At 42.3% G+C, this 16,369-nt stretch overlaps 1 protein-coding gene and 1 pseudogene across 2 annotated transcripts in view; both read right to left on the reverse strand.

Annotated features, from left to right (window-relative positions):
* DMXL2 (Dmx like 2) overlaps positions 1 to 16,369 on the reverse strand; it is a 188,962-nt gene that overhangs the window by 81,469 nt on the left and 91,124 nt on the right. The gene's annotated exons all lie outside the window — the stretch shown is intronic.
* Positions 1,780 to 2,375, reverse strand: LOC102989254 (HUWE1-associated protein modifying stress responses-like; annotated as a pseudogene).

Here is a 16,369-nt window from a genome sequence, read left to right on the forward strand (position 1 = left end):
GAACCTTTTTTTTTTTTAGATTCCATATATATGTGTTAGCATACGGTATTTGTTTTTCTCTTTCTGACTTACTTCACTCTGTATGACAGACTCTAGGTCCATCCACCTCACTACAAGTAACTCAATATTGTTTCTTTTTATGTCTGAGTAATATTCCATTGTATATATGTGCCACATCTTCTTTATCCATTAATCTGACGATGGACACTTAGGTTGCTTGCATGTCCTGGCTATTGTAAATAGAGCTGCAATGAACATTGTGGTACATGACTTTTTTTTTTTTTAAGATTTTATAACAAGAGTGACATTTATGTTTCTTAAAACTACCTTCTATAGTAGAGTATAATACAGAAAAAAAGACACTTTAACAAAAGAAATATGGAATGAATCATAAACCCACGTGATGACAAAGGAAATCAGAATGCTTAAGGAAAACACAACTCCATCAAATACTACCATGCACTAAAATTAATCTGACAAACTATGTACACTTCTAGTAATTTTTTTTCAAACTTAATGGTAAAAGATGTGAAACTCTGATTCAGTAGGAACAGATCAATCTCTATTTTGCCTGGGTTTCAAACTTTCTGATGGCATCAACTATTCCACTATATTAGAAACAGCAAGCAGTCTTAAGTACTGAGTCCATACATCATGGACTTTCTTGCAATAAAATGTTTTTGTGTTTTTAACTTATCGTAAACTAACTCACAATCAGGAAGGAAAAAAAAACAACACTTCTTACAACTCCATGTTCTGAATGGGGTTTTAGGTAAAGAATCAATGTTTGCCAAAGAGAACAAGAATCTCTGTAAGCATTAAAGCTTTGATGATATAAAAGCCCTTTGTATATATCCCAGTTTTTATTACCAGGTTACTTTATTTTAGATGACCTACACTATGGCTCATAAATGTTAACTTTTAACAGTACTCATGATCTAACTCACTAATTACTTCTATCTGCTTAGTCACTTGCACAATCCATGTTTTCATCTTGGCTTCAACCAAGACTTATTATTTTGTTGTTTTATTTTTACAGCACTACTGAATGTCCTATAAGTACCTCTCCCAGTTCTATCTGGAAGCCTGTATTAGAGAACAAGTAACAACAAACTTACTGACTATATACCACAGGCTTCTCCAATAATACTTAAACCCCTCAGCCAAAATGCCTTTTTATGGCAGGTCTGGCCTGGGGAGATGGTGATGGACCTGTTCTCTAACAGTCCTGACTATCAAAGCAAGGCCCTAAGGGACAACAGACATAAGGAAAGTCAATTTAATTATTCTTACATCTGTCCACTCCTTCTTGGGTCATCAACGCTCACGTTCTACAGGCACACTCAATAACCTAAGGTATCAAAGGGAGTTCCATGAAAACGAGCCCAACAGTTATCTGCCTTACTTGCCTGTCACTGACTAGGCTCTCCAGGTAAGTATAAATGCAATAGAATTCTTAAAACACTAGAACTTCCTCTTTGACTCAGAAGAGTAAGGAAACATGTACAACATAAGCGTGTAAAGCAATAAATTCTAATCAATGTTGCAAAAAATGCTGTTATGGTAACACCAATCAGCTCAAACTACCTTTCTAAAAACATTTTTTTAGGAGAGGCTGGCTAACATTCAAAAATTGCCCATATAAGTTCTTACGTTACATTCTCTTTAAACATTTCCAGAGCAAGTAGTAACTAGAACAGACAATATATCTGGACCTAAACCTAAACGTGAAATTGGGTCCACAGGCACACTCTTAACCATTTTCCCAAAGAAACATGTTTAAACGGTTTTATCATGCAGAGCTATGGCTTCCCCGAAGGGTTGCAAACCAGTCTCTACAGGTGAGCTAGTTTCCGTTGAAGTAGCTCGGTTAGGGGACACTACAGTCAGCGTTGGGGGAGCTTCGTGGTGGAGGAACTTTTCCACACAGGAAGCTGATCAAATATTCTTTATGAATAGTTCTTCTGAGCTTTTTAACCCAAGCCAACACATCCTTATTGCATCGCTGATAGCCAATTCCAATATGACAACTTCCCTGATGGGTATCCACGCTTTCTTTGTAGAGACTGGGGACGGTGGCGGCTGCGTTTTGGAAGGGAACCCAGACAGAAAGTCCTGGCAGCTGACACACTCGGTGTTTGTAGAGCGGGGCGGCCGAGTTCTGGGACAGGTGCCACAGCTTCTGCTGCTTGTGCTCGGGCTGCGCGGCGGCCGCCGCCTCCTCCTGCAGCTCAGGGGAAGCTGCTCGTCCTGCTCTTCCTGCTCGTCCTCGGCCAGGCACTGCCGCTCCCACTTGAAGAACCAATGCTCGGGCGATGCTCCTGGATCTCGGCCTCGCCCTCCTCCTTCCACTCCTCCATCCTCCGCGCCCTCCCATGGCCTCGCAGCCGCCGCGGCCGCGTCCTCCTCAGGCGGGGCCCCGCAGGAGCGTAGTCGTCGAGCGGCCCGGCGGCGGGGCCCAGCGGCCTTGGGCGGCTCCTCGCAAGGGCCCAGGCCTTCTGCACCCCGACGGCCTGCGAGCCCCGCCCCGCCGCTCCGCGCTGCCCCGGACAACCCCCGCTTCGGTCCTCCCCACCCCAGGCCCCTGCAGAAGGTCGCTGCGGACCGGATGAACTCCGCCGCCTCTCGCCTCGCTGGCCTGAGCGCGCCTACCGCCCGCCATCGCGCCGCCGCCTCCTTACGACCGCCGCCGCCTCAGACCGCCGACCGCTCCCCATAGCCCTGCCTGCGCCGCCAAGCCCACCCCAAAGACAACATGACTTTTTGAATTATGGTTTTCTCAGGGTATATGCCCAGTAGTGGGATTGCTGGGTCGTATGGTAGTTCTTTAAATAGTTTTTATTTAACTTCAGCTTACTAAAACTTCTTTCTGCAGGGCAACATTGTGACTTATCTTTTTTTTTAAGTTCTCAAGTCTACTTCTAAATATGGATAAGACATCACTAATCATTAGAGAAATGCAAATCAAAACTACAATGAGGTATCTCCTCACACCGGTCAGAATGCTCATCATCAAAAAGTCTACAAAAAATAAATGCTGGAGAGGGTGTGGAGGAAAGGGAACCCTCTTGCACTGCTGGTGGGAATGTAAATTGATACAGCCACTATGGAGAACAGTATAGAGGTTCCTTAAAAAACTGAAAATAGAACTACCATACGACCCAGCAATCCCACTACTGGGCATATACCCAGAGAAAACCATAATTCAAAAGGAGTCATGTACCCCAATATTCATTGCAGCAATATTTACAGTAGCCAGGACACGGAAGCAACTTAAGTGTCCATCGACAGATAAATGGATAAAGAAGATGTGGCACATATATACAATGGACTATTCCTCAGCCATAAAAAGAAACGAAATTGAGTTATTTGTAGTGAGGTGGATGGACTTAGAGTCCGTCATAAAGAGTGAAGTAAGTCAGAAAGAGAAAAACAAATACTGTATGCTAACACATATATATGGAATCTAAAGAAAATGGTTCTAATGAACCTAGGGGCAGGACAGGAATAAAGACGCAGACATAGAGAATGGACTTGAGGACATGGGGAGGGGAAAGGGGAAGCTGGGACAGAGTGAGAGAGTAGCACTGACATATATACACTACCAAATGTAAAATAGATAGCTAGTGGGAAGCAGCTGCATAGCACAGGGAGATCAGCTTGGTGCTTTGTGACCACCTAGAGGGGTGGGATAGGGAAGATGGGAGGGAGACGCAAGGGGGAGGGGATATGGGGATATACGTATGCATATAGCTGATTCACTTTGTTATACAGCAGAAACTAACACAACACTGTAAAGCAATTATACGCCAATAAAGATGTTAAAAAAAAAAGACTGCACAAAGCAAAATTTGTGAATTGGTTTTAGAAGATCCAAATACAATGCTGATTTTATATTACAAATTACTGACACTGCATGACACTTAAAACTATTTCTATAAGAGTAAATTATCAAAATATTTAAGAAACAAGTCAATGGCTCTTTTTTCTAAACAAGATTATCCACATAACAGAATTTTTCTCCAGTTAGCAATTCAAAATTTAAAACACTTCAGTTCATTTTCCATTAACTAAATGTGAAATTAGTGTGCTGTGGTAATCAGAATGATGGCCCCCAGAAGATGTCCACATCCTAATTCTCAGAACTTGTGAATATGTTACTTTACATGGTACCAAAAACAAAAAGTGTAGATGTGAGATTGATTAAATTAAAGTTCTTAAGATGGGGAAAGTATCCTGGATTACACAGATGGGCCCAATATAATCCTAATAAAGAGAGAGGAAGCACGGTCTGATTCAGAGAAAAGAAAGAGATAATGACAAGAGAAGCAGAGGCCAGAGAGAGGAAGGGATCTGAAAATGCTATGCTGCTATCTTGCTATCTTCAAAAAGGAGGAAGGGGAATTAAAACAAGAAACGCAGGTGCCCTGAGAATCTGGAAAAAGCAAAAAAAAAAAAAAAGGACTCTCCTCTAGAATCTCCACAGGGACCATGGCCCTGCCAATACCTTGGTTTTAGACCTTCTGACCTCAAAGCTGTAGGGGCTTCTCTGGTGGCACAGTGGTTGACAATCTGCCTGCAAATGCAGGGGACATGGGTTCGAGCCCTGGTCTGGGAGATCCCACATGCCGCGGAGCAACTACGCCCATGAGCCACAACTACTGAGCCTGTGCATCTGGAGCCCGTGCTCCGCAACAAGAGAGGCCGCGATAGTGAGAGGCCCGCGCACCGCGATGAAGACTGGCCCCCGCTTGCCACAACGAGAGAAAGCCCTCGCACAGAAACGAAGACCCAACACAGCAAAAATAAATTAATTAATTAATAAAAAACTCCTACCCCCAACATCTTCTAAAAAAAAAAAAAAAGCTGTAAGATAATAAATGTGCTGCTTTAAGTCACCAAGTTTGTGGTAATTTGTTACATCAGCAGTAAGAAACTAATACAGATATCCACAAGCTCCTTAATTTTTGACATGTACTTTTTCCAATAATTAATATCACATCTTGTAATTCAAACATTTCCAATTTTTTTACATTCATTTCAGATTCATTTCATACAACCTGTTAAAATTTTATACTCATAAAACACACTTTCGAAGTTTCTCCCTCTTATTCATTATAAGTCACAACTCTCAGTTGATAAGAAACAGATTTTTAAACAGAAAATTTCAAAGACAGAAAACTAGATAAGAAGTAGATTTTGATAATATTATTGAACAGTCTGCTTGCACTAAAGCCAGGAAAGTAAAATTATAATAAATTCTAGTTTTGGTATAAATAAAACATTTAAAATAATGTTGTGAATTTTAATACCCTTACTTTCAATTTTCAATACTTTTCAACTATATCAATATTCCAGGAAAAAATTAACCATTTAAAAAATACAGAAACATAAGTTTCTAGGGTAAACATTCTTTTTCCTCAGGCTCCAATATGGCTTATCATGGCACTGTTTGATCCTGTTTTTATTTAAAATTTTGGCATTTTGTTCGTCATGGATTTTTTTGCATTAATATTTGGGGGGGGCTGCGTCGGGTCTTAGTTGAGGCACACGGGATCTTTGTTGAGGCGTGCAGGGATCTTTCGTTGTGGCATGGGCTCTTCGTTGTGACATGCAGGCTTCTCTCTAGTTGTGGCTTGTGGGTTCTCTCTCTAGTTGTGGTATGCAGGCTCCAGGGCACATGGTCTCTGTAGTTGTGGTGCGCAGGCTCCAGAGCCCATGGGCTCTGTAGTTTTGCGGCACGTGGGCTCTCTCATTGAGGCACGCGAGCTCAGTAGTTGTGGCGCGTGGGCTTAGTTGCCCCACAGCATGTGGGATCTTAGTTACCTGACCAGGGATCGAACATGTGTCTCCTGCATATGAAGGCAGATTCTTTACCACTGGACCACCAGGGAGGTCCCATTAATTTTGATTGTTTAAATATTGCATGAAAACAGTATTTATCTTGATTACTTTTTTAGCACTCCCTTTTTTTTTAACCTGAGGTGAATTCCTCATCCACCCTAATTCCAGCCCATCTGGAAGAAATGTGGCACTAGGTCTACTCCCACAAAACTTATGGAGGCTTAACGAATTGGCTCCTCACCTGTAAGCAACTGGCTTAACAGAACAGTAGAATGCCTACTGAAGTTACAGCACCACCTGGGGGAATAATACGCTATATGGCTGGGGTGCCATCCTCCATGCTGCAGCATACATCTTAAACTAATGATCAGTAAGATGCCATTTCCTCCACAGCTAGGTCTAAGAACCAAAGGGTGAAGGGAGAAATAACCCCTCTCCCTAACACACCCAATAACCCACCTACAGAATTTTGCATTCCTGTCCTCGATGTATATGGAGGGTGCAAGTGCCCAATGAACAAATATTTCCATCACGGAACACAGAGTTCCATTATATTGGAAGCTGGCACTGGCCCTTGACTATTTTGAACCCATGTTATTTTACAATAAGCAAAAAGTGACCAGTCAGGGTAATTGACTCTGGGTTGTTACTACAAAATGAGGACAAGAAAAATTGTGTCTAGAACCCAAGAAATTCTTGGTACTCCCACAACCATTTTTTTTTTTTTTTAAAGATGATGGAAAATAGCAGCAACTCAATAAAGACAGGACTGAGACTTCCCTGGTGGCGCAGTGGTTAAGAATCCACCTGCCAATGCAGGGGACATGGGTACAAGCCCTGGTCCGGGAAGATCCCACATGCTGCGGAGCAACTAAGCCCGTGCGCCACAACTACTGAGCCTGTGCTCTAGAGCCCACATGCCACAACTACTGAAGCCCGCGTGGCTAGAGCCCGTGCTCCACCACAAGAGAAGCCACCATAACGAGAAGCTCGCGCACCGCAACGAATAGTAGCCCCTGCTCGCCACAACTGCAGAAAGCCTGCATGCAGCAACAAAGACCCAACGCAGTCAAAAACAAAATTAAATCTTTAAAAAAAAAAAAAAGACAGGACTTCAAAGGACTTGGATCCTGTGTAATGTTTGGGTCACTACATCAAGTTTAAAAAAAAAAAAGCCAACACCCAAAGCTGCAAACAAAAGTGTAAGGGATGTGAAATTTGGTAGTGGGAGGAGATTAAGATTATTGAAGTTAGGCTTTGTGACTATCCACAGAAGCAGGAGCTCGGGTTAGGGTTAGGACCACTTTCCTTTATGGTAATTGTCTCTTTTTCCTCCCATTTCCCTGCTGTGACAAGTGCAACAACTACAATTTAGGTTCCAAGTGGGATTATGACTGGATTGGTATCATTACACAATGATACAATGCCAAATGGGAATCTATGTTTCCCCTGTGTTGGAGATAAAAGTTTCTTCATCTAAATAAAGAATAGGAGTAGATGGTAAGAGGCAAAAAGAGTGGACTTTGCTGACTCCTATATTTGCACCTAAACCTTGACCCATTCCCCACCCTTGTCTGCCTTGTTTTGGGCCCCGAGAGGTTGACTTGTGGACTATTATCACCCAGCTCCCAGACCCTCTTCAGCTTCAGACAATTCAGTCAATGGGAGGCACTGGCCAGAGGCTGTAGAGAGAGAAAGAGAGAATGCAGTATTTATCCCCTTGCTCCCTGCAGTTCTGGCAGCGGCTACACTCCTTCATGGCCACCTTTCCCAATAAGCAGCTCCTTTTCCACGGCTTTAGCTCTCACTAGGTTCTGGTATACAGTTAGTTCTCTCTTGTCCCTTCAGGCATAGGGACATATCTTTCTACTGATGCTGCAAAAAATTACCACAAACTCAGTGGCTTAAAACAACACAAATGTATCATCTTGCAGTTCGGAAGGTCAGAAGCCTGACATGGGTCTCACTGGACAAACATCAAGGCGTGAGCAGGGCTGCATTCCTCTCTGGAGGCTCTAGGGGAGAGTCTGTGCCCTTGCCTTTTCCAGCTTCTAGAGGCTATCCATATTCCATGGTTCATGGCCCCCTTTCTCCAACTTCAAAGCCAGCAACATCATCTCTCTAACCATTCTTCTTTTGTCACATCTCTCTTTGACCACAGCCAGGGAAGGCTGTCTGTTTTCAAGGACTCATGCCATTAGACTGGGCCCACCAGATAATCCAGGATAATCTCCACATTTCAACATCCTTCATTTATTCACATCTGCAAAGTCTCCTCTGCCATGTTAGGTAACACACTCCCAAGCCCTGGGAATGACCACAGGGGAACCTGTGGGGGGAGCCATCATTCTCCTACCACAGGGCAGGATGAATGGCTTCATCCTGCCGCTACACTGAGTGCTTTACTCTCCCTTGCAAGGAAACCTTGCATTAAACTCTCCTCAGTTAAACCTTTGTAAGTGTGTCATCTGTTTTCCACCTAGGCCCTGACTGACACAGAGACTGAATCAAGGTGGTACTGATTGTTTCTCTGTGAAAAAGTGCAGCTCTTACCAATGTGCTCTTCCCCATACAATGCAAAGGTTTTGTGTTGCGTCTCCAACTCAGTATGGTCTTCCTTCTCAATTTAAATACTACATTCCCACAAAGAGCATGAACAGCAGTTCAAAAAGGACAAATAAACAGCCAACAAAAAGATAAAAACCATTCCATTTCTGCAGTTTTCCCTCCACCTGGAATATTCTTTTTCTCCTTCATTTTCAATTCATACCCATTCAATAAGTCTCATCTCAGATGTCATTTCCACCAGAAAGTCTTCCCTAATCACCACCATCTCTACTAAGTGTTCCTTCCGTGCACAGGACACAGTTGAGACAGTGATGATCAATTACTCAACAAGGCTGGTTAACCCAGAGAATCATTTTGAAAATGATACATATATATCTTCAATATTTTATATAAAACATAAATGTATGTAAATTAACCGATACTTTTGGTGTAGAGGCAAGGCCTCTGAGTATGTGTTTGCTAACAGGAGTTTAAGGTCTTTCTTGCATCTCCCACCCCCACAAGGTCCTGGCTACATTTTTTTCAGTTCTTTAAATTGGAGTAACAACTGAAAGATACCTACAAAGCAATGAGTGCAGTTTTTGTTTTGTTTTTACAATTTCCCCTCAAATCTTTTACAGTTGTCTCACCATACCTAATTAAACAGCAGTTATTTTTAGCAAAATGCTTCCAAACAATTATTTTTATAAAAACACTCATTTTTATATCTCATCAATTTATATAATATTTAATTAAATTACAGAAGTACAGTGAGGTGTACAACTGAAAAATACATGTTTGGAAACAAATACAACTGGCTTTCAAGAGGCATTACAACGTAGTGTTTAGAGCTTGGTCTCTAGAGCCAGGCTGCCTGAGCTCAAATCCTGGCTCTGCCACTACTAGCTAACGAAACTGCTGGCACAAGTAATTACGCTTCTCTATACTGCAGTGGCCTTGTCTCTAAAGTATGGATGATAACATTGTTTACTTCTTAGAGTTACTGTAAAGATTAAATGAGTTAATATACATAAAGCACTTAGAGGAGAGCCTGGCACACAATAATCACTACATAAGGGTTTACTATTGTTAGAGTTAAAAGAACAGGTGTATTAAGGGTAGCCTACTTTTAAAAAAAATTAATTAATTTATTTTTATTTTTGGCTGCTTTGGGTCTTTGTTGCTGCATGTGGGCTTTCTCTAGTTGCAGCGAGCAGGGGCTAATCTTCATTGTGGTGTGCAGGCTTCTCACTGCAGGGTCTTCTCTTGTCGTGGAGCACGGGCTCTAGGTACACGGGCTTCAGTAGTTGTGGCCTGTGGGCTCTAGAGCGCAGGCTCAGTAGCTGTGGCCCACAGGCTTAGTTGCTCCGCGGCATGTGGGATCTTCCCGGACCAGGGCTCGAACCCATGTCCCCTGCATTGGCAGGTGGATTCTTAACCACTGCATCACCAGGAAAGCCCCTGGCCTATTTCCTAGGAGCATCAGTCTTATGTTTTGCAGAGAGAATGAACAACATCAATGAATCCAGTGAATTACTTAAATGAAGGTCAATTAAGCGAGCTTCAAATCCTGTGGTAGCCTTTCCCCCTCTGATAAAGCATTTATTACATACTATATTTACATATTTATACCATCCAACAGATGTAGAGTCCTTGAGGGTAGGAACTATTACTATTCCTTTTAACACCCTCAGCACTTGGTACAAATACACATTCACTCTTTCACGCCCTATAGCTTATGCACAGTGGGTCAGTAAAAATTAAAGATTAAATAAATTAATGATTAATGAGTGAAAACAAATTATACTTTCAATCATTCCTACTTCAAAACCTTGCTGTTGGTAATGAAACAGAGCAGGACCCTATGAGGACTTCCCAGGACAGACCCGCTCCATGTCCTCCACCTGCCTCTTGTCTGTAGAAAAACTTTAGCCAAAGAATAAATTTCAATATTTCAGGTGGAAAATTTTCTTAATCTTAATTAAATCCCTACCTTCACAAACAGCTTGCTAAACATAAATCTCTTCTGGATGACTCAGGGTCACATTTATGAACATTAATCATTACTCAAGCCTTTGGCAGTCTAATGACTTCAAATACTGTCTTCATAATAATAAATCTCAAATGTACATTGGTTATCATTGATAACACTGATGTTCTTTTTTTAATATCCCAAAATAGTATTTATTAATTTAATTTATTTTATTGAAGTATAGTTGATTTACAATGTAGTGTTAATTTCTGCTGTACAGCAGTGATTTAGTTATTTATATATATATTCATATATATATATTCCTTCTCATATTCTTTTTCATTACAGTTCATTACAGAATATTGTAATAAACACAAGTCTGTTCTCTGTATTTGTGAGTCTGTTTCTGTTTTGTTGATAACTTCATTTGTGTCATATTTTAGATTCCACATATGAGATATCATATGGTATTTGTCTTTCTCTTTCTGACTTACTTTACTTAGTATGATAATCTCTAGGTTCATGGCATTATTTCATTCTTTTTTATGGCTGAGTAGTATTCCATTATATATATATAATGGAATATATATATGTATATATATGCACCTGTATATTTTCAATAAGGAATTTATAAAAAGTTTTAGTTTTCTGAAAATGGAACCTTAATTTAAAATCTGCAAGCTTATTGATTGTAGACATCCAACTATCAAGTACCACCTCAAGAATGCACTGTCTGGAATGAAGTAAGTCAGAAGGAGAAAGACAAATACCGTATGCTAATAAAGCAGAAACTAACACACCATTGTAAAGCAATTATGCTCCAATAAAGATGTTAAAAAAAAAATGTACATTGGTACCTGATGCGAATGTTAGGAATTTATTTCCAATTGATTGCCTGCAAAATAGTAATCTAAACTACACTTTGCTGTCTGAAATCTGTCACCTCACACTCAATGTATCCCAAACTTAAGTCATCAACAACACCTCAAAAAATCTTGCCACAGCTACAGGATCCACTGTCACAAACCAGAAACCTTGCAATCAACTCCTTTTGTATCCACGTTCAAGCAACTTCTAAGTTACTCTTTCCCATGTCTATCAAGTCCCACTCTAGCTCAGGTCTGCATTACCACATGCTTAGATGACCCCAACAGATTCCCCGCTGTCTCCATGCATCCAGTACCCATCAACTACTCCCCATCCTGCAGATAAACCACTTTACCTCCCTGTCCAAAAATCTCTAGTGCCCCTAAATCCACAGAGTAAAATTCAAAATTCAAGATGTTTCTCGTGGAATTAAAAAAAAAAAAAGTTAGTCCCTACTCAGATCTACTAAAAATCTCATTTGAGGAAGAGCACAGCATGTGTTAACTTCTTGCTATATTTCAACGCAATATTAGTAGAGGAAGTAACTAGGAAAACTGCTGTTCTGACTTACAAGGAAAAAAATGAGAATAATGGAAACCTGACAAAGTCATCATGTTATCTTAAGAGTTTAAGGTCAACAATAAGGGTAAGGCTCTGTAGTCTGTATTTGAAAAAGGCAAAAATCTCAGAATTAGGCAAGAATCTCAAAAATTTCAGCATGAGGCTCTGAAAGTCAAAATGGCTCAAGGAGTCTGGAGGCTCAAGAGACTTTGAAGGTTCCTGACTATGCAACTGCAGATATAACTTACGAGGAAAAAAAACTTGGTCAGTTTAGTGAGTTGAATAGTATCCCCTCAAAAACTCAGGTCCACCCAGAATCTCGAAATGTAAACTTATTTGGAAATGGGATGTTTGCAAATACAATCTGTTTAAGGTAAGGTCACACGGGATCAGGGAGATAAATCAAATGTCTGGTGTCCATCTAAGAAGAGGAGAGGACACTCATAGAAAATAAAGCTGCGTGAAAACAGAGACAGAGACTACAGTGCTACAGCTTCAAGTCTAGGAACACCAAGGATTGCCAGGAGCCACCAGAAGCTAGGAAGAGGCAAGAAAGCTTCTTCCCCTAGAGCCTTCAGGAAGAACATGGTCCTGATAACACCTTGATTTAAGACTAAATGTACTACAAATATAAATATATTTGCATGCTAAATATATGCAAACAGCAGAACTGCAGGACATGTGAAACAAAAACTCACAGAACTGAAAGGAGAAATGGACAAATTCACAGCTACAGTTGGAGACTTCAACACCCTTCTCACAACAGCTGATAGAGAGCTACACAAAAAATTAGCAAAGGGGCTTCCCTGGTGGCGCAGTGGTTAGGAATCCACCTGCCAATGCAGGGGACACGGGTTCAAGCCCTGGTCCGGGAAGATTCCACATGCTGCGCAGCAACTAAGTCCACATGCCACAAGTACTGAAGCATGCGCGCCTAGAGCCCGTGCTCCGCAACAAGAGAAGCCACTGCAATGAGAAGCCTGCGCACCACAACAAAGAGTAGCCCCTGCTCGCTGGAACTAGAGAAAGCCTGTGTGCAGCAACAAAGACCCAATGCGGCCAAAAATAAAATAAATCTTTTAAAAAATTAGCAAAGAACTAGAAGAACTCAACATCATCAATCAAAACAGAATCAGAGGGCTTCCCAGGTGGCGCAGTGGTTGAGAGTCCGCCTGCCGATGCAGGGGACACAAGTTCGTGCCCCGGTCCGAGAGGATCCCACATGCCACGGAGCGGCTAGGCCCGTGAGCCATGGCTGCTGAGCCTGCGTGTCCAGAGCCTGTGCTCCACAATGGGAGAGGCCACAACAGTGAGAGGCCCGCGTACCACACACACAAAAAAAAACAAAACAGAATCAGACATTGACAGAACACCCAATCCAACAATAGCAGAATATATACTTTTCAAGTGCCATGGAATGTATACTAAGATACACTATGTTCTGGGCCATAAAACAAACCTCAATACATGTAAAAGGTTTAAAATCATAAGAGTGTGTTCTCCTACCACAATGGGATCAAACTAGAAATGAGTAACAGGATAACAGGAAAATCTCTAAACACTTGAAACTAAATAGCATACTTCTAAATAATCCATGGAATGGGAATTCTCAAGGAAAATTTTAAAATATAGTGAACTGATTGAAAATAAAAATCCTACTTATCATAATGCCTCTCAGGACTGAGACAAAAACTTACAGCACTAAATGAATACATTACAAAATAAGAACAGGGGAGACCCTGAAGATGGCGGAGGAGTAATACGTAAAGATCATCTTCCTCCCCACAAATACATCAGAACTACATCTACATGTGGAACAGCTCCTACAGAACACCTACTGAACGCTGGCAGAAGACCTCAGACTTCCCAAAAGGCAAGAAACTCCGCACGTACGTGAGTAGGGCAAAAGAAAAAAGAAAAAACAGAGACAAAAGAATAGGGATGGAACCTGCACCTCTGGGAGGGAGCTGTGAAGGAGGAAAGGTTTCCATACACTAGGAAGCCCCTCCACTGGTAGAGACGGGGTGGGTCGGGGGGGAGTTTCGGAGCCACAGAGGAGAGCTCAGCAACAGGGGTGCATAGGGCAAAGTGGAGAGATTCCCGCACAGAAGATCGGTGCTGACCAGCACTCACCAGCCTGAGAGGCTTGTCTGCTCACCCACCAGGGCAGGTAGGGGACGGGAGCTGAGGCTTGGACTTTGGAGGTCAGATTCCAGGGAGAGGACTGGGGTTGGCTGCATGAACACAGCCTGAAGCGGGCTACTGCACCACAGTTAGCTGGGAGGGAGTCTGGGAAAAAGTCTGGAACTGCCTAAGAGACAAGAGACCACTGTTTCGGGGTACACAAGGAGAGGGGATTCAGAGCACCGCCTAGATGAGGTCCAGAGACGGACACAAGCCATGCCTATCAGCATGGACACCAGAGAGAGGCATGAAATGCTAAGGCTGCTTCTGCAGCCACTAAGAAGCCTGTGTGCAAGCACAGGTCACTATCCACACCTCCCCTCCCGGGAGCCTGTGCAGCCCGCCACGGCCAGGGTCCCGTGATCCAGAGGCAACTTCCCCAGTGTGCCTCAGGCTGTTGCAACGTCACGCCAGCCTGTGCCACTGCAGGCTCACCCCGCATTCCGTGCCCCTCCCTGCCCCTGGCATGAGTGAGCCAAAGCCCCCTAATCAGCTGCTACTTTAACCCCGTCCTGTCTGAGCGAAGAACAGACGCCCTCAGGTGACCTACACACATAGGTGGGGCCAAATCCAAAGCTGAACCCCAGGAGCTGTGCAACCACAGAAGAGAAAGGGAAATCTCTCCCAGCAGCCTCAGGAGCAGCGGATGAAATCTCCACAATCAACTTGATGTACCCTGCATCTGTGTAATACCGAAGTAGACAACAAATCATCCCAAAATGAGGCGGTGGACTTTGGGAGCAACTGTAGACTTGGGGTTTGCATTCTGCATCTAATTTCCTCGTGGTTTCATCTTTACATAAGTTTAGTATTTAGAGTTTATTATTTTTGGTAGACTTTTTTATTGATTTGGTTGCTCTCTTCTTTTTTTAATATACATATATTTTTTTTCCTTTTTCCCTTTTCGGAGTGTGCATATTTCTTTGTGTGATTTTTGTCTGTAGAGCTTTGCTTTTACCATTTATCCTAGGGTTCCGGCCTGTCTATTTTCTTTGTTGTGTTCTTTCTGTTTGTTTGTTTTTTTAGTATAGGTTTTAGTGTGCTGTCATTAGTGGATTTGTATTTTGGCTTCACTGCTCTGTTCTTTCTCTTTTTTTCTTTTCTTTATTACTTTTTAATTTTTTTTTTTTTTTTTTTTTTTTTTTTGCAGTACGCGGGTCTCTCACTGTTGTGTCCTCCCCCATTGTAGAACACAGGCTCCGGACGCGCAGGCTCAGCAGCCATGGCTGACAGGCCCAGCCACTCCGCACCATGTGGGATCTTTCTGGACCAGGGCATGAACCCCTGTCCCCTGCATCGGCAGGTGAACTCTCAACCACTGCATCACCAGGGAAGCCCAATTTTTAATAATTTAAAAAATTTTTTATTTTAATAACTTTATTTTATTTCTTTCTTTCCTTTCTTCTCCCTTTTCTTTGAGCCGTGTGGCTGACAAGGTCTTGGTGCTCCAGCCAGATGTCAGACCTGAGCCTCTGAAGTGGGAAAGCTGAGTTCAGGACATTGGTCCACCATAGACCTCCAAGCTCCATGTAATATCAAATGGCAAAAGCTCTACCAGAGTTCCCCATCTCAATGCTAAGACCCAGCTCTGCTCAACGACCAGCAAGCTACAGTGCTGGACACCCTATGCCAAACAACTAGGAAGACAGGAACACAACACCACCCATTAGCAGAGAGGCTGCCTAAAATCATAATAAGGTCACAGACACATCAAAACACACCACCAGACGCGGTCCTGCCCACCAAAGACAAGATCCAGCCTCATCCACAAGAACACAGACACCAATCCCCACCACCACAAAGCCTACACAATCCACTGAACCAACCTTAGCCACTGGGGACAGACACCAAAAACAACGGGAACTACGAACCTGCAGCCTGCATAAAGGAGACCCCCAAAACAGTAGGTTAAGCAAAATGAGAAGACAGAGAAATACACAACAGATGAAGGAGCAAGGTAAAAACCCACCAGACCTAACAAATGAAGAGGAAATAGGCAGTCTACCTGAAAAAGAATTCAGAATAATGATAGTAAAGATGATCCAAAATCTTGGAACTAGAAGGCAGAAAATACAAGAAAAGTTTAACAAGGACCTAGAAGAACTAAAGAGCAAACAAACAATGATGAACAACACAATAATTGAAATTTAAAATTCTCTAGAACGAATCAATAGCAGAATAACTGAGGCAAAAGAACGGATAAGTGACCCGGAAGATAAAATAGTGGAAATAACTACCACAGAGCAGAATAAAGAAAAAAGAATGAAAAGAATTGAGGACAGTCTCAGAGACCTCTGGCACAACATTAAATGCACCAACATTCGAATTATAGGGATCCCAGAAGAAGAAGAGAAAAACAAAGGGACTGAGAAAATATTTGAAGAGATTATAGTT

The sequence above is a fragment of the Physeter macrocephalus genome, chromosome 11 (assembly GCF_002837175.3).
Source record: "Physeter macrocephalus isolate SW-GA chromosome 11, ASM283717v5, whole genome shotgun sequence".
Classification (NCBI taxonomy): Eukaryota; Metazoa; Chordata; class Mammalia; order Artiodactyla; family Physeteridae; genus Physeter; species Physeter macrocephalus.